This window comes from Neovison vison, chromosome X (assembly GCF_020171115.1).
Source record: "Neovison vison isolate M4711 chromosome X, ASM_NN_V1, whole genome shotgun sequence".
In the NCBI taxonomy this organism is placed as follows: domain Eukaryota; kingdom Metazoa; phylum Chordata; class Mammalia; order Carnivora; family Mustelidae; genus Neogale; species Neogale vison.
The window spans coordinates 30,833,160-30,850,716 of NC_058105.1; the positions used below are offsets into that span (position 1 = coordinate 30,833,160).

At 45.9% G+C, this 17,557-nt stretch overlaps 1 protein-coding gene across 4 annotated transcripts in view; it reads right to left on the minus strand.

The window, feature by feature from the left end:
* The window catches only part of DOCK11 (dedicator of cytokinesis 11), a 189,504-nt gene that overhangs the window by 150,618 nt on the left and 21,329 nt on the right, over nucleotides 1-17,557 (minus strand). Inside the window, exon 1 of one of the 4 annotated variants that reach the window (XM_044236038.1) lies at nucleotides 6,205-6,267. The exons of the other annotated variants lie outside the window; for them this stretch is intronic. The gene's annotated coding sequence lies outside the window, so the exon portion shown is untranslated. Of the gene's footprint in view, nucleotides 1-6,204; nucleotides 6,268-17,557 lie in introns of those variants that run through there. 4 annotated transcript variants of the gene reach the window in all.

Consider the following 17,557-nt stretch of genomic DNA (forward strand, 5'->3'; position numbering starts at 1 on the left):
CCTGCTCAGCAGGGAGCCCATGTTGGGCTCCACCCCAGAACCCTGGGATCACAACCTGAGTCAGAGGCAGACTTAACCGACTGAGCCACCCAGGCGCCCCCAGAACCAGTCTTAACCATGACACACATAAACCGATGTGCACTGAACTTAACAAACACAAGACATTCCCCCACCACATTTCCCTTCCTCGGACGGACTTTGTATTTTAGGATTTGCTAAAGCTTACTCAAACTATGCTATCACTTTTACCAAAGTGAGATCTTGCCTTCTCATTGCCCGGATGATGCTGAGCATGACTGGCTTGGAGAGCTGGCAATGTAATTGGATAAGGAGTTTTGCATTTCTGAGCTGTTGCTTCCAATTTCGGAGGAGGAATTAGTACCTCAGGTCTTTTGCTTTGGGGAAAGGAGTTGGCAGGTTTAACTTCAAGTGAATAAGAATCAAATTACAAAAAAAAAAAAAAAGAAAGAAAAACAACCAAGAACAACAACAGTAAGACACTGTCAAGGGACCATATCTAATCCATCTGAGTATCCTCCACAGAACCTAGGAGAGAGCCGTGAGAACTACAAAGCCAGAAGTTTCTGTGGTTTGCGCAAGGGATAACCAGCTGAATAATACAAAGAGACTAATCTGACACGTATGCCTTCCCAGCCAAAATGGCAGCACACGAGGAAAGCTACCACTTTCAGGATGAATTTTCGGATCTCAGCTTTAAATTTAGGAACAACTTGCTAGTAAGTGAGATTTTAAAGGTATTTAAATCCAACACGGAAAACACTGAGGAAAAATAAAACTCATTTTCTCTCCTCTTTAGAGTTTGTGTCTAGGGAGGAAACCATTTAATTTTTTTGTACTTTTTTAAAGACTTGATGTTTAAGTAAGCTCGACATCCAACACAGGGCTCGAACTTGCAACCGGAGATCAGGTACCACGTGCTCTACGCACTGAGCCAGCCCGGCGCCCCAGGGAGGAAACCTTTTTAAATGTCAACGTCCTTTCCTTTTCCAAGTCTATTTAGCTATTCATGTAAACTCAGGAACTATTTTTTTTAAAAACCTACGAAGAATTTATATATTTTTTTCAATGACAAACAGGTCTGTATATATACTATGATTAGTTCACTTCATTAACAAGTGTTTTTCATTACAGCCAACTCAACTATTATGCAAATCATCTAGATTATCTGCAAATGAATAAACAGAATTTTATTGCACTCCATTTCCCCCCCCTTCATTTTATCTTATCCCGCAATTATAACTTGACTCAACTGGCTGGCTGACAGTTGGGAAAACTGATTTGCATTCAATCACTCCTGACTTTTTGTGTTCTCTTTGTGCTAATAAGCATGTAAATGACTCAAAGAGAAGACAAAAAAGGGTAAAAATGAAGAGAAAGGCTTGAATAAATTGACAGAATGGCAAAGTACCTTTTTTTTTTTTTTAGATTTTATTTTATTTATTTGAGAGAGAGAGAGACAGTGAGAGAGAGCATGAGCGAGGAGAAGGTCAGAGGGAGAAGCAGACTCCCCATGGAGCTGGGAGCCTGATGTGGGACTCGATCCCGGGACTCCAGGATCACGCCCTGAGCCGGAGGCAGTCGTTTAACCAACTGCGCCACCCAGGCGTCCCGCAAAGTACCTTTTTAAAACCAGAAGAATACTTTCTGTTCTTTAGCAAACTACTGTTGACACAAAGAAAAAAAATGTGCCTTTATTGTACATAGCAGCTTTCCAACAAATGAAAGAGTTTAATGAGTCCACATAGATACCAAATTATTGCAGAAAAATCATTAATGCAAGGAGAAATTAGACTATCCTCATTCTGTGCCCATCAAATAATATAATATTCAATAAAAATACACAAACTTAAAAATAATATATACAGGGGCACCTGGGTGGCAGAGTCAATTAAGTATCGGACTCCTGGTTTCTGCTCAGGTCATGATCTCAGGGTCCTGAGATCAAGCCCAATGGGGGCTCCACACTTAGTAGGGAGTCTGTTTGAGATGTTCTCTCCCTCTGCCCCTCCCCCTGCTCCCCCTGCATGCTCACTCCCTCGCTCTCTAAAATACAGAGAAGCTTAAAAAAAAAAAAAAAAGTCCCGTTTGTGTCATTTAACACATCAACACAAGCCTATTTCATTACAAAATCTCTGGAATCTATAAAGCAGCCACACGACACTTTTAACTCTGAACCCGGCCCTTGGTCTACCCAGCCCATTAATTTGCTCCTGACAATGAAGTAGGGAAAACCGGGAGACCCCCATTCTGAAAATCAACCTTGAAAAGGGGCAAAAGTGCATCTTCCTCCAAATATTTTCATTTTTCACAATCGGTCCTATTGGATCTATCTGCTAACTGAAATTCTCTCTGCCTTCTTGAACCTACCAGTATTTTCCATCTATACCACTTCATGAGAGAATATATTCTAAAAGCTATTTCAAGTAAACGAAATGATAGCTCGTTTGATTTTTCTCAAGGTTTACATCTTTAAAAAGTCAGGAGACACATCATTGCTTGGTGTAATATTCCAGTATATGGCAACCCGATTCATGTTTATTCTATCTACCTGCTTGGATAAAACAGGGGCACCTTCTGTCTTTTGGTGAGGTGAGTAAGGAGTCTACAGATGATTCCCAAGCCCTATCAGGCACACTGTCCTCAGTGTGCGGTCTACAATCACTCCCGTGTTGCTTTAGCCGAGCGTAATCAGTACAGCTCCCAATGCTTGGGCTCTCTCAACTCCTGGGAAAGGGTGTTAGGCCAACACCAGCATCCCTTGGGTAAACATCCCCTGGCTTTTCAAGCTTTCTTACACATCTTCCTCTAAAACAAACAAACAAACAAACACCCGCCTGCCCTCTCCATAATCTTTGCTTCTTTCTTTAACCCAATTCCCTCCCTATGACAAACACTCTGTCCCCAGAGATATCATTTACAGTAAGAATCACAGGGGTTGACCCCTAGGACAGGTTTTCTGAAGGTCTTAAGTAAATAATCTTGAGAGGATAAAAAAAAAATTCTAGAACTGATTGTGATAATGGTAGCACATATCTGTGAATAAACCAATAGCCTTGGAAATACACACTTTTTTTGCCATTGCTGCTATCTTTTTTAATTTTGTTGGTGTTTTTTCCTATGCGTATTATAAATAGTTGTGCACCGTCATATGCATGGGAGAGTTATTTGTGTCCCACTTTTTCACCTAACATCATTGCCTGGGCATTTTCCACATTTCTTAAAATTACTGAAAAATATAATTTTCATAACCGCAAAATATTCAGTTCTGGGTATTCACTGTATCACTCATGTAATTATTCACCCATTGTGGGGCATTTACATTTTTTAAAAATTTGTTTATTGATAGTTCTTTTCCTTTTTTTTGAGTAGTTGACACACAATGTTATGTTAGTTTCAGGTGTACAACATAGTGATTTGACAAAGTTTATACATTATGTTCCGCTCACTACAGGCATAGCTCCCATCTGTCACCACACAACGCTACGACAATATCTTTGACTACATTCCCTATATTGTGCCGTTTCATCCTGTGACTCCCATTACTGGAAGCTTGCTATCTCCCACTCCCCTTTACCCATTTTTGCCTGACCCCCTACCCTGAAATACACACTCCAATGGTGAATTGTATGGTATGTGAATTATATCTCAACCAAGTCATTAAGAAAGCTAAAAGAGAGGGGCGCCTGGCTGGCTCAGTCAGTAGAACAAGAGGCTCTTGATCTCGGGGGTGTGAGTTCAAGCCCCATGTGGGGTGTGGAGCCTACTTTTTAAAAAAAATTTTAAAAAAAGCTAAAAGAGGAAAAAATAACATATCCGGTTTCACTTCTTTATACCTAAAAAATCCCTCCAGTATTTACCAAGAGATGAGCTCCAAGAACACAAGCACCAAGCAGCTCCTCACTAGAATGGGTAGATTCCACTGACTGGCCTGTTATAAAAGTGAGGCTTCCTGCCCCATCCTTCCCTGAGGGCTCTTCTGGAACTCTTTTTTTTTTTTTAAGATTGTATTTATTTGTCAGAGAGACAGAGCACAAGCACAGTGAGCGGCAGGCAGAGGGAGAAAGAAGCAGGCCCCAGAGAGCCCAACGCGGGACTCGACCCCAGGACCCCGAGATCATGACCTGAGCCAAAGGCAGACACCCAGGTGTCTCTCTTCTGGAACTCTTCTAAACAGAAATACAAGAGACACAGCGGGCTACAAATCAGAAAACAGAGACCGGCAAGATGGCGGCCCTGTCCTTCAGGAACTCATGGGCTTGAGGGCAAGAGAGACCCCTAAAATATGATGAGGTAAGGGCTGGGAGATGATGAGTTCCACTGGGGAGGGGAGCTCAGAGAGGAGGCGGCGTGGGTGCTCAGCCTCCAGCCCTGAATAAAAACGCCCATGGCAGACAAGACGAATACAGGCGCTACAGGCAAAGGAGAGGGGGTAAGTAAAGGCACGGAGGAATAAAAGCCTGGGTTCAATGAGTCGGGGGACTGACAGAATGGGGAGAGAGGCAGAGATGAGTTGGAAAGGCACGTGCACAAAGGCAGTGAGTTGGACTGTTTCCTGGTGTAGGTGAGGGGGAGCCAGCAGAGGCTCTGAAGCAGGGGAATGACACAAACAGATGTTTTACTCATATTTATGCGCTGAAAGCCAGAAGGTCAGCGCTAATGGAAATTAATCCATAAAATGACAGCATAGGCTGAAAATTTGCCCCATTGTCTACATTTTCCAGGAGCAATACACTGAATTATGGAAAACTAGTCATTAGAGTTGTGTACGAAACTACTGAGGAAAAATAAAACTGAGGGCTCTGTTTATGCGAAGAGACCTTTTTTTTTTAAAAGATTTTATTTATTTACCAGAGGGGGGGGGGGAGAGAGCGAGCATAGGCAGACAGAATGGCAGGCAGAGGCAGAGGGAGAAGCAGGCTCCCCGCCGAACAAGGAGCCCGATGTGGGACTCGATCCCAGGACGCTGGGATCATGACCTGAGCCGAAGGCAGCTGCTTAACCAACTGAGCCACCCAGGCGTCCCAAGACCTTCTTTTAAAGAGAGAGAGCAATACTTAACGTCTTCCTCCTATGACAGAGATAAAATCAGCCTGCACATTTCATTTTGGAGGGAAAAAAAAAGCCACCTGCCAGTCTGCACTCAGTTCGTTTCCAACACCTTTGCAATGGCTAATCAGATCCAAAACAGTTCAACTTCAGATGAAATTTAAGTTGGATTGCAGTATTTCTTTGTTTAAAGGCCTACAACGGCTTACCTAGTCTGCTGTTTAGCAAGCGGTCAAACTGTTTAGCAGTGAGGCATCTGAGATCCAGCCTCCATACCCAGCCCCCAGCCAGGGTGGGCGAGGGTCCCAACAGGGCCCTATTACCCCAGCTCTGCTAACCCTTCCCCTCTGCGAGTTTTCCTCCCAACCCCACCCCCTGACTCCATGAAGCTGCCCATCTCTCTCTGCACGGATGGCCACTCCCTCCTACCCAGAGCTACCCAGGCCCTCCAACCTCCTCAAACCCACGTCTAACACCTGTACTTCCTTCCCCAGTAGTCCCATCTCAAGGCACTAAGTGGCAGTTCCTGTCCCCTTCCCCTTCTGTCTCTCTCCCCACTAGAATTAAAGCTCTGTGTTTAGTCTTTGTCTCTTTTTTTAAGATTTTATTTATTTATTTGAGAGACAGTGAAAGCGAGAGCATGAGAGGGGAGAGGTCAGAGGGAGAAGCAGACAACCCGTGGAGCTGGGAGCCCGATGCCCGACTCAATCCTGGCACTCCAGGATTATGACCTGAGCCGAAGGCAGTTGCTTAACCAACCGAGCCACCCAGGCGCCCTTTAGTCTTTGTCTTAATGGCTGTGTCAAGTCTGTCTTGAATGGTTCAAGGAGCAAACCACAAATCCTCTGGCCCCATCTCTCAGACCCTCTGTCTTAGGGTTTTCTGCCTCTTCCACAGGTTGCAGATGACGACCGAAATCCGCAAAGCACTCACTAAAATACACACGCGTCTCAGCTGCTGTCCAAAGGAGTCCCGCTACCGAACACTTAAACACCGTGAATCATCCCTCTGGACTTTCTCTTTTGGTCAATTCACAGCATCGTGGAGGGCACTTTCGCAAAACCAGACACACCCACCCGAAGAAACACGGGGTCTAGAGGGAGAGCATCGTTTCGGTTAGGCATTCGAAAATTAAACCTGGAAGTCGATGATGACTCAAGTCAAAGGCCATTTGTGCTGGTGAGAGTGTCCCCGCTGCTGAACTTCGTCCTAAACGATCTCTGTCTCTCCGTCCCTCCCACCCACGAGCTCCGATTCATTACTCTGGGAGCTGAGTGTGCCCATGGGCAGGTGGATTTTCAGGCTTCTCCCCCCACCCCGCCCCAAAACGAATCCAAAGTGCAAACGTGCCCTGTCACACATGCCCAGAAGCACTAGCAAGAAGCACTCCCCCACCCTCTTAACCAAGTGCCTCCCATTCGGCAAATGCTGCCAGGGAGCCTTTAGCCTTCGACCAGCCTTGTCTCCCTAGACCTCCACCTACAGCAGGTGGCAGAACCATCGTCCTAATGACGAAACTAGGTCCTTCCCCGGAAACATCCTCTTGACCTTCTTCCCCAGTACATTCTTCAGCTAAGCTAGCATAACCCTTGCCCACCCTCTCAATACGATGGCGCATTCCTGCCTTGGTTTCATTTTCAATTCAGCCTGGCCCCCATGGCCAACAGCCCCCTCACTAACCCCCTGATCATTCAGAAGAAAATGTCCGGGGCCACTCCCCAGCCCCGGATCAGACGCCCTGCATCTTTTTCTTTGCTGCTGCTGGAGAAAATCCTGACTGGGAGCTTGATGGGGGGGGGTCGTTTATAAGGATACAGATCCTATTCAGCCCCACCCTCAAGGCTTTCTGTGAGTTCCCTGTAACTTCTACAAGGACAGGCAGGACACTTGAGGTTTCCCGAAGGGAAGATCCCCTTGCTCACACAGCGGCGTCTGGATTGATTTGCATGGCCCAATGCAAGGGCTCTAGGACGGAAGCAGATGTCCCCACACTGATATGGGAATATCACATTTATTTGGCACACAATGCCTACTTGGGTGCCACGTTCTCCTTTCCTACATGGACTCCTAATCTGGGGTCTTACGTGATCCCTGGACGGCATGGGGAAACTCTAAAATTCTACGGAAAACGGTGTAGATACTTTTTTTCTAGGAAGACTCCAAGGGTTTTCCAGAATCTCAAAGGAGTGTGTAACCCAAGAAAGGCTTCCTCCGTTTTATAGAAGATTTGTTGGTTTATGTCATTATAAAGCAATGCATGTTCACTGAAGAATTTTCCATCCAAAAATATAAAACAGAAAATAAGAGTCACTTGGAATCCCACTGTCCACAGACGGCCGCCGTCACTATTTTGATTCCCCTCTACCTCCTTGTTGTATTTTTCTCCTTCCAAATTGGAATTCTATTCCTCTTTATTTCTGATAGCTACAGTTTTCCAAATCACATAAGAGAAAGCCCAGAGTATAGAGAATTGGGAATTAGGGTCCAAAAATCCCACTGATTTCCAAGACACAGCCACCCATAAACCATTTACTGGGCACCTGCTCTGTGCACAACATACAACCCCAAAAGTCAGAGGTAAATCCTTATCTGAGTTTCTCACACAAGGTGTTAAAAATTCTAGAGATTTCAATAGGCAATGTGAAGCTCTAGCCTTACAGGGGGAACACTTTATTTATTTATTTATTTATTTATTTATTTATTTATGTTTATTTATTTAGAGATGGGGGGGCAGAGGGAGAGAGAGAACCTTAAGCAGGCTCCATGCCCAGCAAGGGGCTCGATCTCACAACCCTGAGATCACCACCTAAGCAGAAATCAAGAGTCGGATGCTTAACCGACTGAGCCACCCAGGCGTCCTGGAGAAGGAAAATTTAAAGTGACAGGACCTGTATCATCCGGGGGTGGGGGGTGGGGGGGAGGCGTGTGCCGGGCAGACAAGTCAGCTGTCAACAGGGATGTAATTATAGAACTGATGAAATGCAATAAACCATTCAAAGTCAGGTGTTTTTGTGTTTGTTTTTAACGATAGTTTTCCCTTACAGCCAAAATGCGGACTCTCATCTAATGATAAAAAGACATCCACAATGAAAATAAATACATGTTAGGTGGGACTGCAGAGGAAAGTCCGGGGATCATCATGACTCATGAACTCATTCTGAGAACCGTTCCCTGTGGTTTTTTTTTTTTTTAAGATTTTATTTATTTACCTGACAGAGAGATCACAAGTAGTCAGAGAGGCAGGCAGAGAGAGAGGAGGAAGCAGGCTCCCTGCTGAGCAGAGAGCCTGATGTGGGACTCGATCCCAGGACCCTGAGATCATGACCTGAGGCCTCAACCCACTGAGCCACCCATGTGCCCCCGGTTCCCTGTGTTTTGAGCAGTGAGGGAGTGTGGCCTCCAATACTGGTGACTTTTCAAAGGCCACCACTGTTTGCATGTGGCCTTCTGCTGTGTTTAAGGAGTAGGATCAGTGTAATTACTTCCCCGCCACTGCTTACATTCTTTCCAAGAAGATAGCTCTGGCAAACAGGATTATTGCTTCTCTCCTTTAATCTATAGGCAGAGGATGAGCCCAGGGAAAGAATTCTTGCCCTTAAAGTCTATGTTCTCTCCAATACCATTTTCATCCTGCATTTAAATAATGTGCCATTTTTGCACAGGAAACCGAATCAATCTCTTGGCATAATTCAAAGCGGCACTCAGTGAAATGCTTAAAAGCTTTCTGTCTCAGTCACCCCCTCCTCCTTACTAAACCAAATGCTTGCTAAACCACTGCTCCTGTGACCATCGGAGGCTTCAATCCACGTCTAGGCGGGTGAGTTTCCTAGAACTCTGGAACACACTGGTTTTGCATGGTAGAAGCCTCAGCCTCAGGCCAGGTCAAAGGCTGGCCTTTGCTACCGTGTAAATACAACCCGGGAGCAGCCACTTCCAAGCCTACAATGTGGTCACTGAGCAAATGGGCAGAGGAAGGCTCTGGCAAAAGCTCGGCATCTTCCAATCCCTGGGGGACCTGAGGCCAGAGCTCCCTTTGCAAGGCCCTGGGGGCGGTCAGTGGACAGACCCGGCTGAGAGCAAGAGATTAGAACCCTCACCGTTTCTTGTCTAAGGAAGCCTTGAAAGGATGTCTAAACATGATGCTGCTCTGGGGCTCACTGTGGAGCAGGAGGAAAGAGCAAGGACTTTGAAGGCCTTTCTGTATGCTTTTCATAAAACCGTGGCCGGCAGCCAGACCTGCTGACCCGAGGTCCCTGCGGCCTGGCCAGCAGCTGCTCCCATGATGTGGTCACAGCCGGGGAGGCCCTGCGCTGCTGCGGAGGGATGCTTTCCTCTACCGAGAGGCCTTTCTGATGTCTTTTCTGTTTGTGTACTGCTCAAGGCCCTGAAATTTCGCTGGGGAAGAACGGGAGGTATTATTGAACCGCCTTTACAGGAAGTGGCCGAAAGTGACTGTCATCTGTGCTGACAAGGAGAGAGTAAATACAGTCAAAGAAAAACATGAAAAATGTAGGTAACCTGAGTGGTGGAATTACGGGCCTTTTTTTTTTTTCCTCACTTTTTCTTTTCTGTTTCTCCCCCCATTTTTCCAGCACAGACAAGTATTGCTGTTTATAATCCAAAAGCATATAATCAATTTTATGCATTGGGTATTTTTTCCCCACTATGGTAAAACAGACATGATCCAACATTGACCACTTGAACCGTCTTTAGGTGTACACTTCTGTGGCATCGAGGACATTCACGTTATTGTGCAAACATCACCACTGTCCATCCCTGCGTCTTTTTCATTATCCCAAACAGAAACTCTGCATGCATTAAACACGAACCCCTCCTTCCCCCCTCCCCCCAGCCCCCAATCGCTGGTAACAGCTAATCTGCCTTCTGTCTCTTTGAATTTGCCTGTTCCAGGTACCCCCATCCACAGAGCCAAACACTACTTGTCCTCTTGCATCTGGCTTGTTTCACTTAGCATGACGCTTTCAAGGCTCATCGTTTTGTAGCATGTGTCCGAACTGCATTCCTTCAAAGGCTGAATAATATTCCATTGTACATATACACCAGGTTGTGGGTCTCTGTGGATGGGCATCTGGGCTGTTTCTGTCTTTTGACTATTGTGGAGAACACTGCAAGTACCCGTAGGAGTTCCTGCTTTCATTTCTTTTGGGTATATACCTAGAAGGGGAATTGCCGAATCATATGGTAATTCTAAATTTAAGTTTTTGAGGAACTTGCAAGCTGTGTTCCACAACGGCCACACCATTTTCCATTACCACCGGCGGGGCACTAGGGTTCTAATTTCTCCACATCTTCTCTAACATCTATTAGGTGTTAGTTTTCATTTTTTTGTTAAAGGTTTTATTTATTTACTTGACAAAGAGAGAGAGAGAGAGAGCTCAAGCAGGTACAGTGGCAGGCAGAGGGAGAGGGAGAAGCAGGCTTCCTGTTGAGCAAGGATCCAGATGCCGAGCTCGATCCAAGGACCCTGGGATCATGACCTAAGCCAAAGGCAGCCACTTAACCGACTAAGCCACCCAGGTGCCCCAATTTTTATTATTTTTTAAAGATTTATTTATTTTAGAGATAGCAAGCAAATGGGGCGGGGGTGGGGGGCAGAGGGAGAGGGAGACAAGCAGACTCTGTGCTGAGCAGGGAGCCCGACATAGGGCTCAATCCCAGGACCCCAAGATCACAACCTGAGCCCAAATCGAGAGATGGATGCCAAACCGATTGAGCCACCCAGGTGCCCCCTTTTGTTTTGTTGTTTTTAGATAACAGCCATCCTGATGGGTGTGAGGTGGTAACTGGCTGTAGTTTTGATTTGCATTCACCCAGTCCTTAATGAGGCTGAGCGTCTTTTCCTATGCTTTTTGGCCATTTGCCACATATTCTTTGGAGAAATGTTTATTCAAGTTCTCTGAGGCTTTTTAAATCATATATTCTGAGTATTAATCCTTTATCAGATATATGTTTTGCAAAAGCAAATTTGTGTCCTCTGGTACACAAAAGCTTTTCATCAACTTTATTTTTTTTTTTAATTAAAGATTTTTATTTATTTATTTGACAGAGAGAGAGAGAGATCCCAAGTAGGCAGAGAGAGGGGAAGCAGGCTCCCTGCTGAGCAGAGATGCAGGGCTCCATCCCAGGACCCTGAGATCATGACCTGAGCCGAAGGCAGAAGCTTAACCCACTGAGCCACCCAGGCACCCCATCAACTTTATTTTTTAAAGGCTGTACAGATAAAATTTTTAGGGAGCAGGCAGGCAGCCTAAAGTATAGATAAAAGGAAAGGAATCCTTATATCTCTTTTGAGACATCCCTGGGTGGATACAGGAACAAGAACTAAGACCTTCTCTACAAGGTAACAACTCATAACTCCTCCCCCAACATGGCTCCCCCCTGGGCAGCTAATCCTAGAGGCACTGATAGGATAGGGAGTCACAGAAAGGGAACTCAGGCCGGGTGTGGTAGGTAAGCCCAGGGTGAGGCAGGCGGGAGAGTGGGGGGCAGCAGAATCCTGCAGGCTTTAAAGGTTCCCCACTTCCACCCATACGCTATCTTCCCGCTAGCTGGTTCTGGACAACATATACTCAAACTTCCAAACTTCTCACCCAGAAACGAAACACGCAGGGTTGGTACTACTAAATGGAATGGAACATGTAAGTCATCGTTGTAAAAAGGGACATCCGAGATCAGCTCCATCCTACAGAATCAAACTCTCGGAAGTGATTCCCAGCATCTGTCAATGACACACATGACCCTTCCTGGGTCTCTGCCCTTGGGTTCTTTGCCCCCTCCCCTCTCCCGTCCACTCCAACCTGCATACTGTAGCTTCTAAACAGCTATTGGTCACGCAGGAATTTATTTTTGCAAGTATTCTGAAGTATAATCAATTTCTACAGGCAACAGGAAGAAGCAACACATCCTCATTTTCTTCTAAAATGGCCCTGAAACCATCTTCAAACCCCCTGAAATAGTAGTGCTTCAGTGGTTCCTGCGAATAAATTAAATTTCAGGACCGTTCTGAGGCTGAACCGCTGAGTATCTCCAGACTAAAGGAAACCCTGTGTGGGTCCTGCCTATAAATCGCTATTTCCTGCTCTACAAAGTAAGTATTTGCTATCAAAACCGATTTCAACTCTCGATCCCTGATCTAGATCACTCCTTTTTTCCTAAGCAGACATATCTGAAACTTTTCCTTTAACTAGGAAACATACTTCAAACCTCAGGGCAGGGGAGAGCATGAAATGAGTAGTGCACCTGCATTTATCTAGCAAAGAATCAAGTCCGAAGGGTATCTGGAAGGAGGCCTTCACCTAGACCTTCCAAGAGTTGGCTGAGAAATTTTTGTTAGGGGGCACCTGGGTGGCTCAGCCAGTAGAGCAGGTGACTCTTGGTCTCAGGGTTGAGTTGGGTATAGCGATTACTTAAAAAATAAAATCTTTAAAAAGAAAAAAAATCAGGGGCACCTGGGTGGCTCAGTTGGTTGAGCATCCGACTCTGGGTTTCAGCTCAGGTCATGATGGTCTTAGGGCCATGGGGTTGTGGGATCATGGAATCAAGCCCTGCATCCGAGCCCACGCTCAGCACAGAATCTACTTGAGTTTCTCTCCCTCTGCTCCCCCCACCCTGAGCATGAGCAATCTCTCGCTCTCTCTCAAATAAATAAATCTTTAAAAAATAAAATAGAGGGGTGCCTGGGTGGCTCAGTGGGTTAAAGCCTCTGCCTTCGGCTCAGGTCATGATCTCAGGGTCCTGGGATGGAGCCCTGCATCAGGGTCTCTGCTCAGCGGGGAGCCTGCTTCCTACTCTCTCTCTCTGCCTGCCTCTCTGCCTGCTTGTGATCTCTGTCAAACAAATAAATAAAATCTTTGAAAAAATTAAAATTAAAATTAAAATAGAATGAAATGAAAGAAATAAGAATAATAAAAGAAACTTACGTTCAATAACCTTTATTCTTAGGACATCCCTTTTTGTACTTAAATCATCAAGGAACTAAAACCCTCGACCTCTTTAGCATATGCTCACATGCTCTACCTACAAAGCCATTTCATTAAGGGGGTGGTAAGAGGAAAGGTAAGAGTGGGGAAGGAAAAGTAGCTCTTCTCTGCCACAATTCTCGCACTTATTGCAAGTCTGCTAAGCTCCAAGAGCTGTGCTAAATCCCCTGCCCGTGTCACACCTCATTTAATTCTCACAAGAATCCTATGAGGCAGAAAATGCTATCACTACTCAGATTTTACCAGGGAGAAAACCGAGACCAAAAGAGGTTGGGCAACTTGCCCAGGTGGGTGATAGAGTCAACACAGTAGGCTGAATCCTAAGTTGCCCCTTAAGATTCCTAAGCTGCCCCTTAAGGCAGTCTACTTGCCCGGTAAAATCCCCTCCCCTTGAATGTAAGTGGAACTTAGGAAGATGATGAGGTGGTACTCCCTTGAGTATGTGAATAACAAATTGATGCCAAGTCAATCAAAAGGGAGATAGTCCTGGTGGGCCTGGCCCAATCAGGTCACCCACCCTACCCAAGGGACCCGGCCCTTCCTGGAAAGAGTAAATCACCTGCTGTTTGTTTTTTTTTAAGGTTCATTTATCTATTTTTAGAGAAAGAGAGTAGGGAGAGGGGAAGAGAGAGAGGATGGAGGGGAAGAGGGAGAGAAACAGGGGAGTGGGGAGTCAGGTGGGGCTCAATCTCACAACCCTGAGATCATGACTGTAGTCAAAAACCAAGAGTTGGATGCTCAACGGACTGAGTCACCCAGGCGCCCCAATCTGCTGGCTTTTTAGAAGTAGACTGACACAGTGAGAAAGGCTCACACAGCCAGAACCTGAAGGTGTCCCTCTGCGAGCTGACAGCCACCCCCACTTGTAGCTGACAGCCAGCAAGAAAACAGGACCAATCAGTCCTACAACCACAAGGAACCAAGCTGTGCCAGCCTGAAGGAGCTCGGAAAAGGCCCCTGAGCTTCCAGATGACAACACAGCCTGCCAACACCTGTGAGACTCCAGCTGAGCCCTGCCCAAACTTCTGACCCAGAGAAATTATGAAATAAAGTTTTTCTAATCTGCTAAATGTGTGGCAATGGGCTGAGCAGCAACAGAAAACAAATACAGTCAGGGGGCACCTAGGGGGCACCACGGTTAAGTGTCAGATGCTTGATTTCATCTCAGGTCGTGATCTCAGGGTTGTGAGATCGAGCCCCATGTTGGCTCAGTGCTCAGTGGGGACTTTGCTTAGGATTCTCGCTCTCCCTCTGCCCCCCACCCAGCCTGCTCTCTCTTAAAAAACCATACCTAGTATAGTCAGGATTTCAGGCAGCACTAACTCGGGCATACACGCTCTTCACTACCTCTGGGGTTCTTTGGTGGCAGTTTCACAAATCCCTAACCATTTTTTTTTCATTTGATAGACAGAGAGAGATCACAAGTAGGCAGAAGGCAGGCGGAGAGATAGGGGGAAGCAGGCTTCCCGCTGAGCAGAGAGCCCAATGTGGGGCTCAATCCCAGGACCCTGAGATCATGACCCAAGCCGAAGGCAGAGGCTTAAGCCACTGAGCCACCCAGGCGCCCCCCTAACCATTTTTTAACGGAGACATACATTTCATTGAACAGGAATGGTTATGATCTTTCTCAGGCTTCGGAAATGTTGTTCTCACACTCTAGTATACAGAAGGCGTTTTGCAGTTCACGAACAGAACTACAAATGCAGTGCACTCCGCTACAAGAGAGTGAGAGGTATGTCGTGAAAACATAAGCGGGATGGAAAACGTCAGATTGTATTTCCTAAAAACACCTTGTTTGAAGCAGGTTTGGCTTTTGCAAGGGCTCTGGGCTGGGCTGCTTACAAATATTTTCCTTTTGACTTATGCAGCATGATCTGTAAGACCTGTCATCTGGTGCCTCCAAGGAGATGACAACACATTACCTCTTTTAAGAGGGCCCAACTGAAACATCACTGAATAGGAGAAGCCAGTGAATTCTTTGCGGGAGTGAAATCCTTTTTTTTTTTTTTTTTTTTTTTTTTTAAAGAGCGAGCGCATGCGCGCCATTGTTGGGAGGGAGTGCACAGAGGGAGAGGGAGAATCCCAAGCCGGCTCCACCCGAGGTGCAGAACCCAACACGGGGCTCAATCTCAGGACACTGAGATCACAACCAAGCTGACATCAAGAGTCGGAAGCTCAGGTTAGCCACCCAGGTGTCCTGGACTGAAATCCATTTAAAAGGAAATCAAAACAGGAAACAACATGTGTTGGAGAGGATGTGGAGAAAGGGGAACCCTCTTACACTGTTGGTGGGAATGCAAGTTGGTGCAGCCTCTTTGGAGAACAGTGTGGAGATTCCTCAAGAAATTAAAAATAGAGCTTCCCTACGACCCTGCAATTGCACTCCTGGGTATTCACCCCAAAGATACAGATGTCGTGAAAAGAAGGGCCATCTGTACCCCAATGTTTATAGCAGCAATGGCCACAGTCGCCAAACTATGGAAAGAACCAAGATGCCCTTCAACGGATGAATGGATAAGGAAGATGTGGTCCATATACACTATGGAGTATTATGCCTCCATCAGAAAGGACGAATATCCAACTTTTATAGCAACATGGACGGGACTGGAAGAGATTATGCTGAGTGAAATCAGTCAAGCAGAGAGAGTCAATTATCATATGGTTTCACTCATTTGTGGAGCATAACCAATAGCATGGAGGACAAGGGGCGTTAGAGAGGAGTAGGGAATTTGGGTAAATTGGAAGGGGAGGTGAACCATGAGAGACTATGGACTCTGAAAAACAGTCTGAGGGGTTTGAAGTGGCGGGGGGGGTGGGAGGTTGGGGTACCAGGTGGTAGGTATTATAGAGGGCACAGCTTGCATGGAGCACTGGGTGTGGTGAAAAAATAATGAATACTGTTTTTCTGAAAATAAATAAATTGGGGAAAAAAAAAGGAAATCAAAAAATCAAAGGCTGGTTGCTTCTCAGAGGGCGGCAGTCAATAACGCATGTTCCATGGTTTCTCTCTCTCTGTCTCACACACACACACACACACACACACACACACACACATACACAACACACGGGAGGCGGATGCAAATTAGATAATAACTAATAATGGCTGACACTTAGCCAGTGCCCAGTGTTTACCGTGCCCCATCTCATTAGATGCCACATTTCCCTTAGAAAGTAGGCATTATTACCACCTGCATGCCCGTTTGACAGACAAACTGAGACTTAGAAAGGTTAAGTAACTTTCCCAATAGTCCACAACCAGAAAGTGACACTTTCGCCCAGATGCTGACACCCGAGGCCACGCGCTCAGTCGCTCGCAGTATTTACCTGCACGAGCTCAGTCGCTCTGCAGTATTTACCTGCACTTCTGCTCTTCTCCAACTGGGTAGTCCTCCCATCCTTCCCAGGGCCTAGCAACGCGCCTTCACACTCAGAATGCTCGATAAATGTTTGCTGATAATAATAAAGAATGAGGACAGTGCCTGAGGAACCAGGTAAGGCTTCCAGACCATTCGTTGTTGGGAGATGGGAGATTGGGGGCGGGGAGAGGATAGGGAGGCAGGGGCTGAAGGCAACCCCCCACCTCTGTAAGTAAGTGAACTGGGTCCTAACACTTAGAACTCCAAGTACATATTGGTCAACCATATACAGGAAGATTTGATTCTCGCCCTAAGATCACAAAAAGAAAAAAGAAAACTAACCCAGTTTTCCAGAGTTTATTTCTTCCTTTTGGAAAAGTTTCTGCTACACATCTGGAAGTGATTTTCTAACACACCAGTTCCAATGAGTCATCTACGATATTAAGCAATGATTCCATAGGGTGAACCCTGATCATATTTTTCCATTAACTGGCATCCACTGAGGTCAATGAAAGGCAAAGGCTGACCCAGGCTTGGAGAACCACACCCTCCATGGCCCCATTTTATACTGTCAAAAACATGGGTTTTAAGAGGTGCAGGAATGCGATCTATCTCCCAGCACTAATGCAAGACTCCTTCTACTACACTGTTTCCTTCCACCAGTCATTTGCAGAAGATGGATCCAAAGGCTGCTTGCAGGGGGTCAGAGTGGTGGGGGGGGTGTGAGGGGAGTGGGGCAGGGGAGGGCTCCCTGGACAAAAGCATATGACAACCTATGGTACCCAGAATACAGCAGGAGCTCAAGACCCTGAATGAGGCCAGCAAACATTTCCCCAAGGAGTATTCTAGAAAGGACTGCCAATTCACCCCTTGCTCTTTGGGCCAAATCCTAATATACTGACTCCAACCATCAACTTTCCAACCCACACCATATTGGTTTCCTAATATTTAAAACTTCTAGTACTGATGTTTACAAGTATAATTCAAATCCATTCCCCAAGCATCTTCCTTTTTGTTTTTTTTAAGATTTTATTTATTTTCTTTGACAGAGAGAGAGTGAGAGAGAGAGCGCACACAAGCTGGGGAGCAGCAGGAAGAGGCAGAAGGAGAAGCAGACTCCTGACACTGAGCAGG